The 12366-nt window shown below is 50.6% G+C and overlaps 1 protein-coding gene across 3 annotated transcripts in view; it reads left to right on the forward strand.

Moving 5' to 3' along the window:
* LOC118472110 (uncharacterized) overlaps positions 1-11356 on the forward strand; it is a 37398-nt gene extending 26042 nt beyond the window's left edge. The window contains exons 14-17 of one of the 3 annotated variants that reach the window (XM_035959307.1): positions 9676-10174; positions 10309-10504; positions 10805-10863; positions 11037-11356. The gene's annotated coding sequence lies outside the window, so the exon portion shown is untranslated. Of the gene's footprint in view, positions 1-9675; positions 10505-10804; positions 10864-11036 lie in introns of all 3 variants that reach the window. The other 2 variants (XM_035959309.1, XM_035959308.1) reach the window with 2 other exon arrangements.
* The last annotated feature ends 1010 nt before the right edge of the window (positions 11357-12366 follow it).

Consider the following 12366-nt stretch of genomic DNA (forward strand, 5'->3'; position numbering starts at 1 on the left):
GCTGCCAGCTCTACTGCCGCACAGAACCTCGAGCTCTGCTGCCGCCGCACGTGCAGCATCCGTCGCCTCCGCTGCTTCTACTTCCGCTCTCGCCGCTGCCAGTTCCGCCGCCGCCAACCGTGCTGCCCTCGCCGCTGTCGCTGCCGCCGCTGCTGCTTCTCGCTCGCGTTCTTGTGCCGCGGCGACCTCGGCCTCCTGCTGGCGCCGCGCACTCGAAGTGGCCGAGCGTAGGGACATGGTGGGCTAGTGAGGGGTCGCTGCGTGTGGAAGAGGCTGTCTCAGACGAAAGACTGCTCGTCTGAGCAGGGGAGGAAGGAACAGTTGGAGCTCTTGCTGCCGACTGAGTGTGGGGAGAGGCGCGGGAAGGAGATGAGCACGAGATGTTTAGGCTGCAGGATAGTTTGGCTCTGATACCAATTGTAAGTAGAGGGACTCTAACTCTCATCAAGAGGATGACACTATGAGTTGGGGCAATTTTCTGTTTATTTCTTCAAACACTACACAATGCCATACCCATCTAAGGGTTGGAGACCCATATTTATAGCCCTAGAGGCTGCACTACCACACCTTCTCACACACACTACACAACAGGATTGTCCTCTAGATGCTAAAGAGACTAAAGAGGACAGTCAAAAGCGACTGTTGTCCTCTAGATGCTAAAGCGACTACAGAGGACAGTCAAAAAGTGTCTGCTGTCCTCTAGATGCTAAAGAGACTACAGAGGACAGTCAAGCTGTCCTCTAGATGCTAAAGGACTACAGAGGACAGTCAAAAGCGACTGCTGTCCTCTAGATGCTCAAGACTTATTCCATCAGTGACTCACTATCCCCTCTTCTTTTCATCATTGTTATGGATGTTCTCAATGGCCTAATTGTTAAAGCTGCTGATGGGGGACTGCTCCAACACCTTTCAACTCGTTCCATTCAGCACCGAATATCGCTTTATGCTGATGATGTGGTGATGTTCTTGAGGCCGGCTGCCAGTGATCTGCACATGGTAACCATGATTTTGGATCTGTTTGGGGACGCCTCGGGGCTAAAAACCAACATACAAAAAAGTAGTGTGGCTCCCATTCAATGCTCTCCGGTGGACATGGAAATGGTGACCCAGATTTTTCCTTGCAAAGTTGAAACACTTCCTCTCAAATATCTCGGGCTACCTCTCTCTATCAGGAAGTTAAACAAGGAGCAGCTGCAGCCACTAATTGATAGGCTTGCGGACCTCTTACCTAATTGGAAGGCCGACTTGATGACTCGGGCTGGGAGAGCTATCCAAGTGCAGTATGTGCTCATGGCAACAGTTATGTATCACGCCGTGGCTTTGGATTTACCTAAATGGGCTATCAAAGCCATTGACAAAATTAGACATGGCTTTCTTTGGAAAGGACGAAAAGATGTGCTCGGTGGTCACTGCTTAGTTGCTTGGGGCAAAGTGACACGTACAAAGGAGCTTGGTGGTCTTGGCATCTCTGATTTACAAAAACTGAATTGGGCCCTACGGGTAAGATGGTTGTGGTTGGAAAAAACAGACCCCTCGAAGTCTTGGGCTGATTTGCCTCTCCAGAGTTCCAGCATGCTGAAATCTATCCTCTCTACAACTATGATTACAGAGGTGGGTGATGGTCGTAACACCTTATTTTGGAGGGATAGATGGTTGATGGGACAGAGGATTGAGGACCTAGCCCCTCATATTTTCGCCCTCGTCCCGACTAGGATTGCCAATAGGAGAACGGTGGCAGAAGGACTAGTGGAGATGGCTTGGATCCGGGACCTGAGAGGCACCATCACTTGAGCTGTCATCTCTGATCTTTTGACTTTTAGTGAAGTTATTGCAGAATTCTCCCTTAGTCATGGAGTGCCAGACAAGCATATCTGGAGATGCCTCGTCTGGCCAATACTCTTCAAAGTCGACTTATGATATGCTATTCCTAGGATCCACTTCTTTTGGAGCCTTTGAGCGTGTTTGGAAGTCTTGGGCACCTTCAAAGTGCAGTTTCTTCCTTTGGCTTGCCATGCACAATAGATGTTGGACCGCAGATCGTCTTGCTAAAAGAGGACTACCCCACCCCATTGCGTGTCCCCTTTGCGACCAAGAAGAGGAAACAATACAACATCTTCTCATCTCTTGCATTTTTGCAAGACAGTTCTGGTACCTCTTGCTGCGCAGGTCCGGGTTGCCTAATCTTTCACCGGACAATGCTCTTTGCAGCTTAGAAGACTGGTGGAGCAGGGTTGTGGAGAAGGTTCCCCGAGATCTCCAATCAGGCTTCAATTCTCTAGTAATTCTTGGCGCTTGGAGCCTTTGGCGTCATCGCAACGACTGTGTGTTCAATGGGAGGTCGCCGAGCCTAGCAAGTGTTCTCACCCTCGCTGGTGATGAGCTTAGGATGTGGTGTCTTGCCGGAGCTAAAAGGTTGAACCTGCTTTCAGCTGTAGTGTTTGTGTTTGACCCCGGGTGATAATCTTGTGCCTTGTTCAGAGTGTTTGTGTGTGGTGGCTGTGCTGTGTCTTGTTGTGTCGTGTGGATTGAGTTGTGTGTGTTGTGTTGTGTTGTGTTGTACCTTCTTCTATCTATTAATGGAAAGATACGCAGATTTCCTGCGTGTTCGATAAAAAAAAGTAGGTGATACACTTTGAAATAATGTCGCCAGAATATCTTAGTTTGTTCTCAAAGGATTTTTTTCTTTCCAGTTTACTTTCGATCACAAGTATAAGTTCACCTTGGTTTAGTCTAATTCAAACTTTTCTAACTTAGACCATTGGTATGCAAGAACTTTATATAAATTGATAACATTATTACGAATAAGAGAGACTGAATTGGATAATGTATTGAGGCCCAATGGTGACTATATGACGAGTACATGAGACACAAGACACAAGAGGGAAACCCTAGACTAGGAGACTACACTATATCCTTGAATATAATACCTTAAGACCCCTATCAAACGCAACGTAATCGAGGGTATTGGTGTAATCTCCTAGTCTAGGATGGACGAAGCACAACGAACCTGATGAGACAATGACGGGACGACTGGGAACACTGGCAAGCTAGGATGGGACCGTCCATAGGGTGGGCCGACACACTAACGGGTGTTGGACGAGCACACGGTCTATGTGTGTGGACGGGCCAGCCGTGTTGACGAGGATGCCACATGTACAACATAGAGATGGGTGCGGAAGTGCTGGCAACTGTATAGTGCACGACAGGCCACACAGATATGCGTGACGACTATTGAGGCCGCAGATGGGCAATGCCATGCTCGATATGGCCGCGACGACGTGGATGAGGACTTGCGACATTCGTGTATGGATGAAGGGCTCTGCCTTCGCTCAGAGAAGGCTCACAACAGATTCGTGCGCCTTTGCGGATGAAGATGGTGGACAGTGAATCCCATGATGTGCGCGTCGGCGACGTCAAGCCCAGAAGCAGATCTGCGTCTGGGCAGCCTGCAACAGGCACACGAACGGTCGTGGTGTCGATTGGCTGATGGGCGTCGGATGACGTGAGGACGACACAGATAAAGTTGAAGGGCGGACTCCCCGTGACGATGGCGTTGAAGATCCATCCATGAAAAAACCCTAGAAGGCTGCCCCCAGAATGGAGATGTATTCTCCTGGGGGAAGTGCAGGGGTGGCTGGATCATAAAACATAGAGCTGTGATACATGTCACAAATAAGCGAAACTGAATTGGATAATTGTGTTGAGGCATAATGGCAATTGTATATAGAGTTCATCAGAGACACAAGAGAACCGTAGACTTGGAGATTACACTAAGGCCTTGTTTGGATCCTTGGAATTGAATTCCATTCTGTTAGGGTTTGGGTTAGTCCTTGTGTATTTACCTATATACCCCTCGATGTAATGGGCTTTGTCCAACTCTTGGCTTATATATATGCACTCCCAACCCTGATTAGGGTTAGGGTTTCATCACTTCTAACTTGGTACCACAGCTAGGTTTTCAGATTTCTCTCTTCCTCCCTCCCACCTCCAGCCGCTGCCAGCCTCTCCCTGCCCCTGGCCACGACCACCTCCACCCCTCTAGGCCACTGCCCCTCCTCTCCATCTCCTCAGCAGCCACCGTGTCCTTCGCAGGTCCGGCCGGCTCCAGCATCCGTGCCTCCCTCGGCCACGTCGCGTGCGGGCTCGCGACCACACCTCCGCAGATGGCCGCCGCCGCCGGGACTCTCCTGCGCGCGGGCTCGCGGCCGTGCCTCCACTGTCGGCCACCGTTGTCGAGACTCGCCTCCTCCCGCACCGCGTCCCCAGTCGCCGGCCGGCCGTCGTTCGCATCCTCTGCGCTTCCTCTTTGTTCAGGGAGACCCGCCGTCGCCGAGATCCCGCTGCCGGCACCACTCAACACCAGCCGTGACCCTCCCCAGTGACCACCCAGCCTACGCGCCTCCGCCAGAAGGCCGTCGCACGCCCTCATTTCCTAGCAGACGCGTGCCCTCCCTCCCTAGCCGACGGCTCCCTGACCTCCGTCGGCTTGGCCCCCTGCTCTCGCCGAGATCCAGCCGTCTAGCTCGACGATCGTCGTTCCTATTAGGCATCGCGCGCCATCTTCTTCACGCCGCCCCGCAGACCCACCTCCTCTGCTCGGCACGAACCCCACCGCCTCGGACGTCGTCGCCGCTGCAGTTCGCGCCAGTGCACTTTAGTAGGCCGACATCTTCCCCGGCTCTGCGCAGGTGCCTCCTCCGCTGCTGCACTGCCCGTGTGCGGCTCGCCCGCTGGCTCCATCACAGTGCCGCGCCGACCTCCCCTTCCGACCATCGCCGCAATCCATGGTCGTGGCCTCGCCCGTGCTGGCCTACTTCCCCTCGGCGGCCCCCTTGTCGGAGGCCTCCGCTTTTAGCACTGTTGCTGCCCTCTCCGACGACGCTCTGATTGCGGCTGTGGCCACCTTCTCCACCTACGTCCCCACTGCCGGTGCTCCGCCCATGGCCCACTCCCTCACCGAAGCGCCGCCTACGCCGATCACCGGTGGCCCTACGCATCCCATGGCTCCTGACGTCCTCGACCCTGCCTTTGCCCTGACCGCCGGCGCCACCACCTTCCTAGCTCTACTAAGTTCCGTTGGGAACGCTATGCGAATCCTCCTACACGACGACCAGCTTGTCCGGGGCATTTTCGTGGCCTTCGATTGGGCATGAACCTTATTCTCCGTGATTGCGTCGAGCTCCACCCTCAGGCGGGCCACCACATGCCTGGACCGCTTGCCTTCCCCCGTGTTGTGATTGCCTCCCTGGTGATCGAGACCCCGTTGTCTCCCTCCCCACCTAGTGGCTATGTCGGAGCACCTCCCCTGACTCTCTCTTCGCACCACGTGCCTTCACCACCTCTCCCTCTCCAACCGATTCGGTGGTCGACTCCGGAGCCTCCTTCCACACCACTCCTACCACCAGCTCGTTATCCCACTACCTTCTTCCACACCCCTCACATCCTTCCTCTATCGTGGTGGGGAACAGTTTCACCCTTCCGGTCACCTTAGTAGGTGCATCGGTTCTCTCGGGACCCTTCTACCTTAACAACGTTCTTGTAGCTCCCCATTACTCATCCTCTTCTCTCGGTTCGTCGCTTCACAAGTGACAACCACCGTTCTATAGAGTTCGATCCCTAGGGGCTCACCATACGCCACCTTACCACTCGTGCTGTGCTCGCTCGCTATGACAGCTCCGACCCCCTCTACTCTATTCACTTGCCATCCACTTCCCCCACCAGTGTATCCTCCCCTCATGCCCTCGCTACTACCACCACCTCCACTGTTTGGCATCGTCGTCTCGGGCACCCTGGACCTGACGTGATGTCCTAGCTCTCCAATCGCTTAGATATCTCATGTAGTCGGGGCTCCTCTGAGCACCTCTGTCATGCTTGTCAGCTCGGCCGTCACTCTCGCCTTCCTTTTTCCACCTCCACATCTGGAGCTGCTCAGGTCTTTGATCTTGTTCATTGTGATATTTGGACTTCTCCTGTCCTTAGCCTCTTTGGCTACAAATACTACCTGGTCATTCTGGACGACTTCTCTCATTTTCTATGGACTTTCCCTCTTCGGCTGAAGTCTGACATGTTCGCCACCCTCAACCCACTTCTTCGCCTGGGTCTCCACCCAGTTCCGTCGCCCTGTCCGTGCCCTCTAATGTGATAATGGCCGCGAGTTCGACAACAACGCCTCTCGTTCTTTCTTCCTCACCCATGGTGTCCAGTTGCGTCTCTCATGCCCCTACACCTCTCCCCAGAACGACCGGGCCGAACGCATCATTTGGACCACAACCAACATGACCCGCTGCCTTCTCTTTTAGGCGTCTCTCTCTGCCAGCTACTAGGCAGAGGCCTAAACACCGCCACACATCTCCTCATCCGCCTCCCCTCGAAGGCGGTGAGCCATCCCACTCCCCACTTCGCTCTGTATGGCACAACCCCCTCCTACGACCACCTTCGAGTGTTCGGCTGTGCCTGCTATCCCAACACTTCCGCCACCGCTCCTCATAAGCTATCTCCTCGCTCCACTCGCTCTTCCTCGGTTACTCCCTTGATCACAAGGGGTATCGTTGTCTTGACCACGTCTCCCACCGCAGTCATTTCTCGTCACGTTGTTTTCGACGAAGATGTGTTTCCCCTTGCTGGCTTCTCCCCACCCACCAATCTCGACTCTCTCCTTGAGTTCGATCCGGTTCCTCCACCCTAGCCGCCCTGCCTTCCGCCGTTGCTCGCGCCACACGCAGTTCCGACCTTAGTAACCGGGAACTGGAAACTTGGCCATGTTCCTTGTTCCGGGAACATTTGTTCCATTCCGGGAACGTGGGAACAATCTTGTTCCAGTAGTGTTAAATCCTAGTTTTTGTAGTGTACTGCGTACTGCGTACCATGTTCCCGTTCCTCGATCCCATCGATCCGGGAACCTGGTTACTAACATTCCGACGCCTCCGCTCGTGCCTCTACTCGCGCCACGCGCAGCCTCGACGCATTCGCTCGCGCCATGCGTGGCCCCGTCGACTCTGCCTGTGCCCCGCGCGGCCCCGTCGCCCGCGCCACGCGCGGCCCTGTCAACCACGCCTGTGCCGCATGTAGCTCCGTCGACCCCTCCCATGCCATGCACGGTCCAATTGACGAGCTTGGTCAGCTTCGCCGACCCCGCCCTCGGCTACCACTGTCACGAGGGGACCACTCTTTCGGCTCTTGCTGAGCTGACCCCATTGATGAGCGTGGCTTGCTTCACCGACCCCGCCCTCGTCTACCACCGCCGCGAGCGGGCCACTCCCGACGCCCCGCTGGCCCGCATCGAGCCTCCTGTGTACCACCCGGTTGCCATCCACCGTGACCCCGGGCACGTCCACTCGATGGCGACTCGTCGCGCAGCCGGCGTTCTCCACCCCGTTGACCGGCTGATCCTGGTGGCTGACACGGCTGCCACTCCTCCGGATGCCTCCCCGGTCCTCTCCGTTCGCGCCGCCCTCGCCGACCCCCAACGACGTTGCGCTATGGAGTACGTGGCCCTGCTGGCCAACCACACTTGGGACCAGGTGCCTCGTTTACCAGGCACCAACGTGGTCACCGGCAAGTGGCTCTTTCGCCACAAGCTGACCTCGGGCGGCTCCCTCGACCGTTGCAAGGCTCGTTGGGTCCTTCGGGGCTTCACCTAGCGCCCCGGAGTGGACTACGACGAGATCTTCAGCCTCGTCGTCAAGTTCGCCACCGTTCGAGTCGTCCTCGCCCTCTCTCGGGATTGGGCGATCCATCAGCTCGACATCAAGATTGCCTTCCTCCACGGCACTCTGACGGAGTGTCTACTGTAGCCAGCCCACCGACTTCGTCGACGCCGCTCGTTCGGATCTGGTTTGCTGGTTGAACCGCTCCCTGTATGGCCTCAAGCAGGCGCCGCGTGCCTGTTACAGTCGCTCCATCTCTTACTTGGCCTCCATCGGCTTCGTCGAGGCCAAGTCGGACACATCCCTGTTCATCTACCGGCGCGACGACGACACCATCTACCTCCTGCTCTATGTCGACGACATTGTGCTCACGACATCCGCCGACCTCCTACAACACATGATCGTCGCCCTTCAGTAGGAGTTCGCGATGAAGGATCTGGGGCCCCTTCACTTCAGCCATGGCATCACATCGGAGCGCCGGACTCAGGGTCTCTTCCTCCACTAGCGCCAGTACGCCATTGACATCCTGGAGCGGGCTGGCATGTCTGACTACAAGCCCTGCTCCACACCTGTCGACACTCAAGCGAAGCTCTCTGAGGACGACGGGCCCTCGGTCGTCGACGCGACGTCCTACCGGAGCCTGACCGGCGCCGTCCAGTACAACAGGTGTGCCTGCATATGCACACCCCGCGTGAGTCCCATCTCACCGCTCTGAAGCGGATCCTGTGCCACCTCCACAGCTCCCTCGACTACGGCCTTCTACTCCGACCCTCCCGACATCGGAGTTTGTGGTCTACATCGACGCTGACTGGGTTGTATGTCCCAACACGCGCTGGTCCACTTCCGGTTATGTCGTGTTCTTGGGCGCTAACCTCGTCTCCTGGCCGCCAAGTGGCAGCCCGTCGTCTCCTGCTCCAGTGCGGAGGTCGAGTACCGCGCTGTGGCCAACAACGTGGCCGAGGCCTCCTGGCTAGTGCCAGCTTCTTCAGGAGCTCCACAGCCCCCTTCAACGTGCCACCCTTGTCTACTGCGACAACGTCAGGGCAGTCTACGTCTCCACCAATCCCATGCATCATCAGCGCACGAAGCATGTGGAGATCGACCTGGACTTCATTCGCGAGCGTGTCGCCGCCGATGACGTTCGGGTTCTGAGCATCTCGACCACGCTGCAGTTCGCTGATATCTTCACCAAAGGGCTGCCGTCGAGGGTTTTCGTCGAGTTTCGATCCAGTCTCAACATGTGTACAAGATAGAGTTCAAACTGCGTGGGGTGTTAAATACTGTTTGGGTTTTGGGTCAGTCGTTGTGTATTTACCTGTATACCCCTCTATGTAATGGGCTTGGTCCAACTCTTGGCTTATATATATGCACTCCCAACCCTGATTAGGGTTAGAGTTTCGTCACTTCTAACTCATTCTAGTAATAGTAATTTAGGCACATATCAATTAAGCTAATGTGGTTTTATGCAAAACATATTTGTATACTATTATTAGCAAGATGTCGGAGATATTTATGTGCTATATTTTTACTATAGAGGGTGAGCCGAAGAGCGTCATATAAATTGCAGAGTAGAAAATAGAAACATATTTTATTGATATATAAAATCATTTCCCATCCTCCACCCTATGAATTTGAGATAGGCTTATATCTGAACTTTAGAAAGTGGTGAAATGTCAAAATCCAAACCAATTAGGTTACTTTATTAAGTAAATTTCATTTCCTCCAAAATGAATGGATCCAAACGCCCCGTAATATCCTTGACTATAATGCCTTAACAAGCATAATATTGGCATTATTAAATTCATAATGAAAACTATTTATATGCTATGTAACTCTTTTCATATGAGATAATACTGTTTTACAGATATTGCTGGTCAGTCAGAAAGTTTGATTTAGGCCAAACCTAGTTGGACTTATAGTTGATTTAGGCCGTGATACTTGAAGTGATGTCATGAGGGATATGGAACATTTGACTTTTTACTTATGTGTGACTTGTGACTTAAAAGCCCCTGTTTTTGCCATTTTGCAGGTTACTGGGAGTGGTGGGAAGCCGTACACCCTTTCTTCACAATTCTTAACCAATGCTTGTTGTTCACCTTTTCCATTTGGTTCAGGGAAAAAGGCTTCTATATTTTCTAATTGGCTTATAGCTCAGCAAAAGAATACTACAGACAGTGGAGTTTATTTGTATCCAGATATACAATGTGGAGAAATTGTTCATCTATTCTCTCTGGTTTTGTCAGGAAACCTTCTCATTTCACCTTTCTTGCCTAGTGAAGGAGTTGGTGAGGCTGATGAGCCTAACAGCTCTGGTCCTTTGGTCGTAGATACCAGCGGTTTGGCTGACAACAGTCATAAGCGCAAGGCTGATACAGTGAAACTGAAAAGCAGCAAGGCTAAGAAACCGAAGCCTTTGCCAAAGATAGAAAGTGACTTTTGCTACCGCCGGGAGAAAGGATTTCCTGCTATCCAAATAGGTCTAAATCTTCATAGAATTCAAACAAGCAATTTCTTGCAAGAGTTTCATGGTAAAGAATCCTCTATTTTTACTTCAAGCTGGGCAATGAGCAAAAAGAATGTTGATTTGCATGCAGAAAGGCACATCATGCCATTGTTTTCAAATTGCTTAAGTTCATATAGGCATTTATTGTCTGAATCTCAGTTGGAGAACTCATACAGTGGATGGCCTTGGGATGCCATGACAAATTATGCGGAAGAGTTATCACCAGTATCTGAGCACCAAAATGAATTGTTCACATTGTCTCCTGAACTGTTCAGGAATGCATTTCTTGTTATTCATCAAGCTGGTGGGCAAGGAGTTACCTTGAGAGAACTTTCGCAGGCACTGCATCCGTTAGGTAAGGTACTTAGGGGGTGTTTGAATGCACTAGAGTTAATAGTTAGTTGGCTAAAAAAATGCTAGTGAAATTAGCTAGCTAACAAATAACTAACTAACTATTAACTAATTTACTAAAAATAGCTAATAATTAGACTATTAGCTAGGGTGTTTGAATGTCTCCAGCTAAGTTTAGCCACTAACTATTAGCTCTAGTGCATTCAAACACTCGCTTAATATGCTTATGACCAATGTTTTCCATAGTTTTTTTTTACTTAATAACAGCCAGCATTACAATTTTTGTTCTTACAAATCTGTGCAGCCATGCAGCTGGTCTTAATAATTGTTGACACTCTCAAAAGATTTCAGCTGGCTGTTAAGGTAATTCTGTAGCATCCAGAGTATACTAGTGCTGTAGGTGTGGATTAAATGTTACTGTTGTTTTTTTGTTACTTATTTATTATAAGCTGTGCTGCTTTCTTGTTGAATTTTTATTTGGTTTGCTTGCCCTTCTCTATTAGCTAATGGGTGGGATTCATTCAATTGCTCCATAGGTCAATGCATATGATGGCGTTCAGATTGTGGACTCATTACATTCGTCAAAGTATCATATAGCTACACTTGCAGAATGTGATAGTTGCTGCTGTACAGATCCTCCAACTTCTCAATTTGTTGATAATGAAAACACAAAAAATCTACTGAAAGAGAAGCATACCAAGCCTATTAATTTTCCTGGTCCAATAAAAATGCTTGGTGATGGGCACACAGTGACAGTAATTAATGTTCAAAGCAAGTTGAGCCCACCTTACATGCACAGCAAAGATCCTGGGGATGCGGAAAGGTTATCTACTCCAGGAGAGAACAATAAGGAGAGTAGTTTCTATCATAATTGTGAAAGGCATTGTTATCAGCCTATATTAAATGGTGATGGTAGTACTAATAGCACTCTCTATGAAGGTTTAAGTCGCCGAGTTATTGGTTATGTCATGCACTATCCAGGACTATCGGTGGTATATTTGCTTTTATTGTTTGTGCCTGCTCTTTCTAAATAGAAAACTAATATTATGCTTGTTCGTTGAGTGCAATACCACAATAAGTTCTCTTTCATTTTACGGCATCGCCACACTATCCCTTAGGAAAAATAAATTTATTTTTGAGAAAGAATTCAGGTATGTAAAGTCTAGCTTAGACAGCAGGAAAGTTGTATACTATTCTAGGAGTATATATGTAGTGTTCACATCTAATTGCATTCAATTCCAGCTGTTAAAGATTTAGGATCTCAAAATCAAGTTCCAGACATGTTACTTCCTCATTCTGAATTATTCAAAGTTTACTTCTGTGATGTTAGAATGTTTGGAATACTGAAGATTCACTTTAGTTATGACAATATGATTGGAGTACATTACTCATATAGTTATATCTCGGAAACCAATTAGAGAACTAATATACTAGGTCAGAGATGGAGTACCCATGTATAGGGAGCCCCATTTTTTTCTACTATAGTACTTGTTATTTGGTACTTTCTGTTTGCAAATGCTTCGAATCTTTTACCACTTTATTTGTTCAGAATACTTGGCACCTGCAGCACAAACCACCCTTTACTTTGCCCATGGCTAGTTATTTAGGATGCGTTTGGTTGCGGGACAAATGAGGACGGAATAGAATGATCCCTGGGTTGGGCGATGAAATGATTTCTGGTATTGTTTGGTCGGAGGGATGAGATGGTCCTTGTTTTTTGTTTGGTTAGAGGTATAACCGGGGATGGATTGGTCTTGTCCTTTGTTTGGTTTGAGAGATAACTGTTACACTTGTCCTTCACAAAAAATGGAATTCAATCAAAATGCTTGCAGTCATTGCCCCCATCTCATGATATGTTACAACTAA

Source organism: Zea mays, chromosome 5, assembly GCF_902167145.1.
Source record: "Zea mays cultivar B73 chromosome 5, Zm-B73-REFERENCE-NAM-5.0, whole genome shotgun sequence".
NCBI classification, from domain to species: Eukaryota; Viridiplantae; Streptophyta; class Magnoliopsida; order Poales; family Poaceae; genus Zea; species Zea mays.